This window comes from Diadema antillarum, unplaced genomic scaffold, assembly GCF_040938485.1.
Source record: "Diadema antillarum isolate AM-2024a unplaced genomic scaffold, OU_Dant_1.0 seq00000550_RagTag, whole genome shotgun sequence".
Classification (NCBI taxonomy): domain Eukaryota; kingdom Metazoa; phylum Echinodermata; class Echinoidea; order Diadematoida; family Diadematidae; genus Diadema; species Diadema antillarum.
This window is the reverse complement of record NW_027271495.1, coordinates 929123-941508: the sequence shown is the minus strand read 5'-3', so window position 1 is coordinate 941508 and position 12386 is coordinate 929123. Positions and strand designations below refer to the sequence as shown.

The following is a 12386-nucleotide window of genomic DNA, read 5'->3' as shown; positions in this document are numbered from 1 at the left end:
TTCACCTGTGCTCAGAGTTTGCCTGTGCACAACATCATTTCACTTTGGATCAACTCTTCCCTCTGACTATCAAGGCGGTCATTTTGAATGATGCTGTCTGCATAATCACACTGAAGCAAGTACTCTAATCTGCATAGTGACCTCAGACAGTTTTTAATCCTACAGGAAATATATCTCTAAAATATTCCTGAGAAATTACTTAATAATGCAGTGCAGATGTTGTATAATATGTTCAAGGCATCACACACCCTCTTTATCCTCACATAGGTTTGCCTGACGCATGAAAACCAATGACAATCAAAGTTTAGTACCGAAAGCATTAGTACCTGATAGAAAAATGAATCTGTTCTCAGCGCCAGACCAAGTTCCACTTGGCTGTCACAGAATCATTGAAATGACTGCACAAATTCGAAATTCATGATTGCACGCTAATTCGGACTTTCCAGTATTCTTTCAAATCTTGCTCATATAGATGTATACTGAACTGGGGCCCGTTTCATAAAACTTGTCATCATGACAACTGCCACATTTCTATGACAAATTTGCTCTCAGCCAATCAGATGCGAGGATTTCAGTAGCTTGTCACATCTATGACAACTTGTCACTGATGAAAAGTTTTATGAAACGGGCCCCTGGACACATTTAATATCAGAAACCACACCTGCACATCCCCTAAAGAAGTCACAAACTTTTACTTGGGGGGCGCTTTAAGTTTCTCGACAGCACCCTCCTGGACTGCGCTCCTCACTGCCGAATCTAGCAGCGAAGGAAAGAAGTCGCGCAGCATGGTGATGCGGGTGTACTGCGGAAAGAACACCTTGCGCTCCCGCAGGGTGGTCCCTTCCATGATGCGGTACGCCGTGTCCTCCGCCGACGTGGAAAACAACTCAGAACGGAAGGCTGCCTTAGAGAACTCCACAGCATTGGTTGTGTTGATGCTCCCTGAATTTGAAAAGAAAAAATGTTTGGTGGGGAGACTACTTTATCACTTTGGTGCCACCATTTGAGGGACCAATGGTTAGTCATGCGATATTTCCATGATTGCATACAACTTGTCTAATAATCAAAGTGGAAAAGTCATTACAGAATTCGCATGACAACTACTGCAATTCAATTAACATTAATGTGACCCATCGCAACAAAAGGATCCTAAAGTCGCTGACAGCTGAGCTGAGAAAATCGAGTTTGAAGTCAGATCATCAAAATTGGTCAAAATAACCTATACATGTAATGAACCGACTTGTAGAGAAAATGCCCAGCTTTGCTTTAATGTAAATTGTATGACAAATTTAGGATTGTTTTTCTTTCAAGTGACCAGTACAATTGCAGGGTTCGAAATTGGCGATGGTCCGCTGGCCATTGGCCACCCAAAATCATGTCGGACTAGCTAAAAATCATAAAATTCTGAAGTAACTGGTCCGTCTGGCTAGTCAAAATATTGCTTTAGTGTCAAAATTGATTCTAAGTAGTCCGCCTGGCTAGTTAAAAAAAAAGTTAAGTGCGACCCCTGAATTGTAGCTACATTATTGTAGAGGCATGACTTTTGCACACAAAATAGTGACAGAAACTTAGAATTTACTCACAAATCCAGTAGGGAACACCCCTTGATAGTCAATCACCACATAAAATGAAAGCTACATGTGACAGGAATGGAATCTCAAGAAACGCTTTCATTGCACTGTGGCATTTGGCGATTCATCGGTCGGTTTTGGTGGGTTTGTGTGTTTGAGCAGAATATGCGAAGTTGGCATGCCATCGACTGAGTCAGGCGTGCGAACATGCCACATAAAGAGTTAAGAGCGGATTTTGATATAGCAGACTCTTAGCTTTAACCCTTATTCTAACTGGGCTATTTGAGACCAAGTTTTTACTGAGGGGGGGTCAATTTGATCCCCCCTTCAGATCTCGGCTGCCGATCGCGCGATCGCCGCGAAATTTTGCCTGAAGATAGAGCTGGATGTCAACTACAAGATTACATGGTCATACAACAGAAATATATTGCCTTTCTATTTGTAATAAATCAATTATGCAAATTTGTGCATGAAATCATATTTTCACCTTTAACTCCATTAAAAAGACTGAAGGATCGCTAAATTTTTGTGTCAGAATTCCTCAAGACACATCAAACAATTTTCGTGTAAAAAAATAGCTCAATTGAAATCAATTTCTTTTGTTTTTTATTGTTTTCTTTTTTCAACCTTTTGTTTTCTATTGTTTTTTGCCAAAATTTGTTGCAGGCACTTTTTCAGGCTTATCTACACTAGAAATGATTAATTTCAATGGTTAAAAGTTGAAATAATCTAATTCATAACAATTTAACCAAAAAACACAATTTGCATTGGATTTGCACACGATATCATGAATTTGAGCTGTTTTTTGGTTGACATGCGTATGCAAAACATTACGTAACTTCAAAACGGTGTACCTGGACGTCGCAAATTTGGTCTCAAAATATGCGGGAGACTTCAATGGAAAAAGTCGTGAAATGATGCAGCAAAATCTTTGCGCGTTGCGAAATCGTGGCACGAAACGTCGAGGGGGGGTCAATTTGACCCCCCCCCCCCCCCAGTTAGAATAGGGTTTAAATGATGTATAAGTCAATACAAATGGACCTTCCTACCCTGTCTAAATAATGGAAAGAAAGTACACACTCTGGATACGTGTTTATTGAGAAAAGAGGCTTTAATGTTTAGGGTAATTAGCGCTCTGTGCAATGAATGAGACAAAAAACAACATGGAAAACTCTTTGATAACCACAATGAAGGAATTATCAGATTAAGCTGAAATTTGCCAAACTCTGTAAGCACATTCTATTCATGACTGAAACCAACTTCAAAGTACTTTAAAGTAGCACTATCCTTTCAAAAGTTATAAGAGTTGAAAGTTGAACAGGTTGTAAAGGGTTTATATGAAATGAAAAGGGTCCTCTAAGACCATACCTAATCCCACTGTTCTGCAAAAAACCACAATGAACACAATTTTCCATTTGTTTTATCTACCCAAACTTCAGAATTACATTTTTAAGAGAATTCCTCTTTCAGAAAATTCAAAAAAAAAAAGAAGAAGATTGACTTTGTTCACTCATGAAATACCTATTTTGAGACCTCACACAAAATCAGGGTGTGCCACTTCTTGCTGGCTTTGTGATGCACAGTCTTATCTATCTGTGTTATCTACAAGGTTGCACCACTCACCTATGATGTGTTCTGTGATTGATATGTCGTAGCCCTGGTAGGCAAAAGTCATGCCGTAGCGATCCAAAGAATCCATGGAGGGCAAACTTGCTAGCGCAGTACGGCGGAAGAAACGGAGTTGGTATTTGCCCTAAAGTAGAAGAATTTAAAACAGCACTGCATATTTGTCACAAATTTATTGGGACTGTCATGATGCCTGCTTCTTCTCAACCACAATTATCACAAAGATTCACTGGAAATGCTTGATAACCAAAAATACATAAAGCACTGCTATACATTACATGGTTAATAGCATTGTAGTGTACAGTTTACCACATATAATAATATGTTAGTGATCAAAGGAGAGGGAAGAAAACACATATATGTTCAGTTTTGTAGAGCAGGTAGACTGTGACTTCTTTCTTAAGCATGAATAACTCTCAGAGGGGAACAGAAAGTCTCCATGATTTGGTGTTTGAATTATGAAATACATTTACAGGGATGGGATGCAAGTATGAAAATACTGGTTATGAGAATCACATGCTTCATTATGCAGGTTATCTCTCGAAAAGAGGTGAATATTATACATCAGAAAGAAACACTTGCAAGTCTACTTTCAGAACAGTACTGCTAAGGGGGACATATTTCCCACACACCAAACATCTGTGGAACTCCTGGCCTCAGAGTGACATCAGCTCATCATCAGTGAACATCTTCCAAGACAGAAGAAGAGATGCTAACTTTGGCAACTACAGTAGTTCTTTAATCACATACCAGACAATTTTTAAATGGTCCTAATGACCTGAAACAATATATGTTACGAACAACACGACTGTGTTCATTAACCCACTGAGGATGCGCTGATATTGCTACAACATGTATTTCCCAAAGACACCTGCCCTAGTATACTCAGGACTCAGCTTCATCAGGTTAATGACAGTCTTTCATCAATTGTATGAGTGCGTGAGTATACCCCAAGGAGGTGCTTCGCAGTATTGGAGGAGGAGGAAGAATAAGACAGAAAAGAAGAAAAAGAGGAAGAACACACCTGCCACAGAAGACACCACACCAATGCTTCCACTGCTCTTGGCCAACATCGGGGTGGCGTAGGTGGCCAGTGCCACGTAGGCACGAAAGTTGACGTCCATGACCTTCTGCAGCTGATCAAACTTTGTCTCATCCCAGAGATGGATGTAGTTGGAATATATGTGGTTGAGCACGAGGTAGTCGAGACCGCCGAACCGTCTCTCCGCTTCCTGGATTAGGGTGCTGGTATCCTCGAAACGCGACATGTCCAGAGGGATGTAGAAAGCTTCCTGGGCCCCAAGCTCCTTGCATTTTGCCACAACCTGGTTGCAGGAGGACACAAATCAGGACTTAGCAATTGTCCAGAGGCAAAGCATTAGCTGGAAAAGGTGATGGATGCATTGCTAACCAGTATTGTGACTTTACTTTGAATGAGGTAGTGCTGAAAGAAAGATTAATGAAGTTAAGCGCAGACACTTTGTTTGTTTGTTTGTTTGCTTGTTTGTTTGTTTGTTTGTTTGTTTGTTTGTTTCTTAATGACACTGCAACTTGCTGATTTGACAAGAAACTTGTAGAGGTACCAATAATCAAAATTTTCTATCAAGTAATGGCTATTCTACTACATGTTTCTGAACGATTGAAATAAATAACTTTTTTGGCCATGTAAACAGCCATCATATATGGTGGGGTTTTTATCAATTTTCTTATGTCCTTGTTTCTAACAGTGGAATGCTAGATCTTAGACAATTATCTAGGAAGACATCTTTCTGCTAGCAGCAGTCCATACACTGTGTACACATCCAGTCTTATTCAATCAGCAGATGATAGTTGTTTAATGACTTCTGTACTGGTTCAAACATGATTTTCAAATGGTGTGTAAATATGTTAGCTTTCATCTTCCAATCAGTGCACAGGCACAAATCTCATATTCCTGTAAAAAAATACTGATATAATAAATAGATTAATAATTATTCAAAAGAAAAAATCACAATCATCATTATCATCTTTGTAATCATGAGAAATGCAATAATGACAAGTATGTTGATTCTACAGTGCACTCCCATTATAACGAACTCAGTTACAATGAAATTTTAGTAAAACAAAGTAAAAATTCAGGTCTCAAATTATCATCTATATAGAATGTACAGTACCATATTTACAGTTATTTTATTTAACAGAATTTTGATACAACAAGAGAAAAATAACCGGTCCCAAGTACTTCATTATACCAGAGTCGTCTGTGCACACACACACAAACGTGTTCCACCAAAGTGCAACGCAAGAGGTATTCACAGAGCCTTTGAAATGAAATCATTCAATCATTCACTGTACCTGTTGCAGGACAGCCTCTCTCCTGGAAGTGATGAGGACTCTGGCACCGAGTCGGGAGTACCAGTAGGCCAGCTGCTCACCAATCCCTGTGCTTGCTCCTGTGACAATCACTCGCTTGCCTCTGATGCTCTCTGTCAAACAGAAAATTACTTGATTGTTTTTCACTCAGGCTCAAAACATATAGGCTCAGAACATAGAAATGTTATATCCTTGCATATCAAAGGCCAGACACATATATATCCTGCAAACAATTACTACTTGTACATTCACATCATATGAGCTGGGCTTCAGGAATTTTGCAAATAGTGCACCTCTGTCTGAGTGTGGGAGTATATGAGAAACACTGTGTCAATTTCATCGTAAAATTCTCAGAAATGTCCTTATTTTGAGTTCTGCAAGGGTCTTCCAATATGATACATAGCGTATAAAAAAGGTAACCCAACTTTACAGGGCTACTATTTCATTATTGTCACCAATGGAGAGTGCAGAGTTGGTTTTAAGGAAAGAAGAACTCTTCCTCTTTCCATTAATACCTGATTGTGTCAACATGTGTCATGCATGACTGAGCACATGAACTTTAATGACAACAATGACAAACTGCACTTGAGTTTGAGTGTTATCGTGAAGAAACTATGAATGTCTCACCGAATGAGATCTGTCAATGAAAGTGGTCAAATTAACAGACTGCATGACTGCAGGTGTGTGTTTTAGGGTTGTAAATCTTCTAACCTTTTATGGTCAATAACCTTCAGCATGATCATGTTGTTGATAACTTGGTCACTCCCACAAAGACTAACCCATTATCCATTTTTATTCTATTCATATTCAAGACATGATTTGTTGCTGCATGGACTGCTGGGGTGGGCCTTTGTGGGAGTGGCCAAGTTATTGGGACAAGTGGCCATATCAAAGGTTAAAACACAAACCTTAAAAACGACCCTGCAGTCATGCAAGCTGGCCTATTCATTTGGTCACTTTTATTGACAGATAATAAGACCATGGAGGTACAAAGTACCTCCATGGTGAGACATTCATTGTTCCTTCATGCAACACTCAAACTTGGAAAAAGTGCAATTTGTCAAAGTTCATGTGCTCAGTCATGCAGGTATCACTGGAAAAAGGAAGATTTCTTCTTTCCTCACAACCAACATTGCACTCTCCATAGCTGACAACTATGAAATATTAGCCCTACAAAGTTGGATCAAGGAGGTACTAGCCTCACCTAGTACCTCCTTGGTTGGATTACTTTTTCTTTTCTTTTTTTTTTTGATACACATTATATAATGCTGGATCCATCAAATCTGCACGCCATAAAGATTTCCCACAAAAAGACCTATCGGTGATAATGAATAAAAAATGCTCTAGGTTCAGCAATATCTTTTGCTAGATTCTGTCTATTCATTGTGCCTGTTACTCCTCTGTTCTCTCCTCCCCCCCCCCTCTCTCTCTCTATCTCTCTTAACAGATCCTGTCTGCCTTTGCCAGATAACATGTTTTCATTGTGCGAAGACATTAAAAGGTAAGTAAATTGCCAAGAAAGAAATCAAAACTCCTTATCATGTAAATAGTAACAAGTGAAAAAAAACTACAAGTTAGTACAACCAACCTCCACGTAGAACTCCACAGGAGATGTTTAACATTAGAACTAAGGTCTAACCGTCTAGTCATCCAAGACGAACACACACACACACACAAACAAACAAACAAGCAAATATAGATAGACCTATTGTAGATGGTTTAGAGGTTGAGGGAATGGACATTCTAATAATTCATATTGTAGCACTCTTCTGGAATTTCTGGGGCTTTAATTTACTTTATCCTCACTAAAGTTTGGAACACTGGTCCATCACATGCACGTGCTATTTCTTACAGTTACAGACTTCCTAACTGCGCTGCGAGCTGCGACCAGCCTAAACAACTGTACAACTGACTGTACAAGGGAGGGCCCTGGGGCCTGGTGTTAACAGAGTTCCACGACCATACTCTCAGTGCACTGAACATCATAAGATTATTGCAAATTATTTGAAAATGTTAACAGCTTTGTAGGTGAATAGACCCTTTTATAACTAGAAGAAAGGTTTTACATACAGTTTCTTATACTTACAATACCAGAAGACTAGAGTATTACTACTACTAGATCTAGGCCCAACTGATAATTACACATGTTTGGGCCACATGACTATGTAGTAAGTATTGGCATATGGGTTTAGGTATCCCCGGTGCGGGGCGCTGTGCGCTGCGTAGGGGTTGCTGGCGCTGGTGCGGTTTAATAGGGTTTAGCCTAGGTACACCATTGCATTGCCTTTTGGCTTTTGCCTACCAAAAACGGCATTATCGTGAAATAGTCCACCACTCCATTCACCGCCATTCATTTCGTCATAGCCGGTGACTGTTTTCAACCTCCATTGACTTTGTACATAGTGAAGTCTGGAAGACGCACACGCAGAACAAGTAAGAGGGGACCGATATCACGATTTTGATAGCCCCAACAAAAACAGCAGCGTCTGACCTTCTGACCTCATTGTTGAATACTACTAAACCTAAAGGCTTCCAGGAAAGACTTCCATATGTAGGGTTGGGGGTACCACCTATCGTCACCCTAAGGATCTGTAGCTTGTTTATTCTAAAAATATAACACAAATCCGCCTAATTCTTACCTCAAATATGCCATAAATACTGCAGTTTTGAATGTCGTGACTGTCTCGTTGATTATGAATCTCCATTTTAAAATAGCGCAATTTTAGTGCGTGCGTTCCGTTTTCTTCGCGCAGCTAAAAAAGGTACCTTGCGATTGGCACCCCCTCCCCTCCATAGGTAATACACGTGAATTTCACAGCATAGATAATACACGTGAATTTCACAGGCCATAGGTAATACACGTGAATTTCACAGCCATGCGTCGTTACCGAGCGGATGTGTAATTTTTAGCTTGGTTTGTTTGAGTTTGATTTTCGTTTCTTCGTTTTTATTGTCTTTATAGCTAATGACACTTAATCCCGCGTGTACCTTTTCGTTCTATACGCAAACAGCCATGGTACCCAGGGTGCCGATGGGAAGGTGCCCTGCCGATAGGTGGTGCCCCAACCATACCCCCATCCCCACTAGCCATTATACACCTACATTGTACATTACCTTCCTCTGAAGTCCGCATTTCCCTAGGACACCGAGATCAATGTTACCCTAACTCTAACCCTAACCTAACCGCAGCAGCGACCCCATACGGACAAATACGTACCGTAAAGGGGTCGCACAGCAAGGCCTATCCTGTCACGGAAGCACCTGATATGGCTTAGCATTTACGTGACCAGAGACCAAAATACAGGGTTTTATACTGAAATTAGTAGCCTTACTCTTAGATAAGATACTTACAATCACAGCAGGCGAAGTCGATTTACAATATGATCTGTTTTGAGAGCCCTGTGAAAGAGTTTATCCGAGGGTTTTAAAGTCCTACCGCATTTCGTATCGTGGTACGACTTACACAGCGCATGCGCGAATATGGATAAAACGTAGCACATACTATAATACGCAATGTATGCGTGTGGAAAATAACCCGGACGGCTCGCTGAGATCTGAAATGAATATTCATGAGATGTAACAAAAAAGAACGCATGCTGGGCGCTGATTTACTATCGGGCCTACCGGCACTTATTAATTTCGTTTTTAAAGCACATTTTGAATGTGTGGTTCATTATTTATTTGCAATAAAGGAAGTGCACACATAATGAACATCTGGAGATATGACGGATTAAGAAAATAACAGGTGATTTTCATGATAGAGGGTATGTTTGTTTCTTTGTTTGTTTCTTTATTTGTTTGTTTTTTAACAGTCTGCAGGGGCAATGTCCCAGATGTCTCATCTATAAATCAAGTTTCCTTTCACACTGTAAAATGTTGTACATTCACAATGGGCTCCACTCACAAGCTCTGCTTCTTGGGGACTCATATTCATTTTTGCTTCATGTTTATTATCTGCTGTGATTTGATTTGAATACACTTCTGTTACATACATGTCTTGTCTATTTTCAATGTTTCAGGATTGTTTGATTATTTATTAAAGAGACCTTTCTTTTTTCAAAGAATTCCACCGTATGGGAATCCTTTCCTGTCTTTTTCTTTCGGGCATGTCACTTGCTGTTTGATTGTGTGTGTGTGTCTGCACGCATGTGTGTTTAATGATTATTTGTGTGTAACAAGTTGGATGAACTGGAAGCTAAATTTCTATGTACTGTGATATACAGATCAATAAAGTTGACTCTGAGTAGTCCTTCATTTTCTTCATTCATTTATTCATTCATTCATAGCAATGGGACAAGAAGTGTCTTCCGAAATTTTTATATCAGAATGTCATTATTTCCTTTTTTTTAAAATCTGATTTTATCATTTTTGCAGTGTTCTCCTGGATTTTTTTTTTCATTCTCATGAAATATAGATAAAGTTTTAGACTGGCTTTCATCTTAAAGGTATGATGGATTGGTTAATGAAAAACTAGAAAGTAACCCTTTCAGATCCATCCATATGGTCATGGGGATTGTATTCCACTGCTCCCTATGTCATTTTCAAAACATTTAGTGTCTTTTTTTTTGCACTATTATCGACACTATATCTAATAACACTATACACTCAATTATAGCTTCATATTGATATTGTTATTTATACATACGAGTGTGTGATACACCTTTTATGTATTGGTGATGGTAATGTACAAGCATATTCATACACTTATTCTCTTCCTTCTCATTCGCATTAGGAATAAAATAAGCACTAAATTATTATGTCATGTCCCTAGTACTCATTCTCATGATCGTGATACTATATACCTGGGGAGGGAAGGTGACAATAATGCAAGCCTTTCTATTCGTGTTCAATCAATAATCATTTTTCCTTATCTCATAACCATGCTTGCTTTAATTGATCGATATTTTAATATTATTAATATGTCATCAGAACCTGCCTTGCTTGATAAATTATATAAGATTATGATAGTGATATAATGATTATCATTATCATGATTTGAAATATCTAATCATAACTAGTACCCTGTATGGCTTCAGTTTGCTACTTTCACTGTACTTATTGATGCCATTGCATACTCACTTTATCCAAGATTTGGTGATGGAAACCAAAACAAACGCTCTTGCCAAACCCAGTTGGCAATATCATTAAGGTGTCCTTCTGTTTCACTGTGCTTTCCATTATTTCTACCTGCTCCTCTTTAAACTTAATTCCAGCCTCCTCCTCTAATTCCTTGATAGCATCTTTGAACTCCATGATGATGATACTGATAGCTATGAATGGTCCGAGAACTACGAGCAACATTGTACATATGTACATATATGGCAGATGACGTAAACATGAATATTCATTTGCGCATGCCCAGATCAATTTACTTACGTGATATTTTCAAAATGGCGAGCGGCAGTGTCGATAGTGTCGAGTGGGGTTCCAGCAAAGATGATGGCGATTTCTCTTGTTTTCGGAGGTAATGGTGAGTAATACATAGTCGGCTAAAATATTCAACATTATGGTATTACAACATGTGGCTTTTTGTTGCGAATCCATGTGTCGTTTTGAACGGTGAGTTTGTGACAGAATTGTACGCGTCGCAGTACTTCCTAAAAATCGCATGGGATGCTTCGGGGCGCTGTTACTGTGTTACAGCGCCCCGCGACGGGGTTAACCCTAACCCTAACATTAACCCTATTACCCTAACCCTAACCCTAGTCCTAAACTGAGTAAACTCTAACCCTAATCCCAAAGCCACCCAAACTTATTCACATTAATTAAATGTACATGACACATAGCGGGGGGTACATATGGAAGTCTTGCCGGCTACCACTACTAAGTCAGTCTCTGCAAATGAACTAACCCCGGGGCGCTCTTAGCCCGACCAGGCGCCGTCGCGCCGTGCTCCGCACTGGGCCGGGCTGAGCTGTGAAAAATTATGCGGGCTGGTCGCAGTTAAAACTGAACAGTTCCAACACAACTTTGCACATGTGGGACTGGGTGTGTGATCAACGAGAAATTCGTTCCAAGATAGAACTACGTACATTTGTAACAAGATGAGGAAAGCTAGCTAGATGGGCAAGGTACCCTTGTGTTTACCTGGATCAAATCTTTCTCGAAAGATGTATCCTACAAGTACAGCCCCAAGTGCTGCGATTAGTACAACTTTTGCGAGTGCCATCATCATCTATCCTGGTCGCGTCCTGTTCGGTTCACTAAATGCGTACATGCATGTGTACTGAATCCGATAACATTTGGGGGCGGGCCGCGGTGCAATGCAAAGGGGGGGGGGGGGGGGGAGGCGAGGAGAACGCGTTTAATTTTTCCTCTGGCCATGCCATCGGAGGCTCATCCGATCCGATCCTCGTAATGCCAAAATTTCGGCGTTAATTCTGATGAGTTCCGATGAAATCTGAGCCGACAAGAGGAATTTGGGGGCCCTGATTTCTAGTCAATTCAACAAAGATCTGACGTTGATCGGGGTAATCTGATCGTGTGGTAGCCGCCCGATATCTGCCATCTGTTTATCTGATTGTGATTGGAGTGTGATCTGTCACTGACCCAACACACTGCTTCCGACAATCGCAGGACACCAGTCCGACTAATCGGTCTGTAATCACATGGTAATCGGACTAAAACCAGATACTAGGCTGATTTGAGCGAAAATTGGAAATCGTGTGTGGAAGCGGGTCAAACAGATTCTCCAAAATACTCCTGACGATAATAATATCAGTGAAATGCCAATTCTATGTATCTCTGAAGTCTTTAAAGACACTCGTACCATTTGAAAATAGAAACTGATGTTGCAAATGGATTCATCGTCATAGAAATTTCCTCAAAATCATTTCA

The 12386-nt window shown here is 40.0% G+C and overlaps 1 pseudogene; it reads right to left on the bottom strand.

Moving 5' to 3' along the window:
* Window positions 1-11750, bottom strand: LOC139734835 (hydroxysteroid 11-beta-dehydrogenase 1-like protein; annotated as a pseudogene).
* Window positions 11751-12386: the final 636 nt, after the last annotated feature.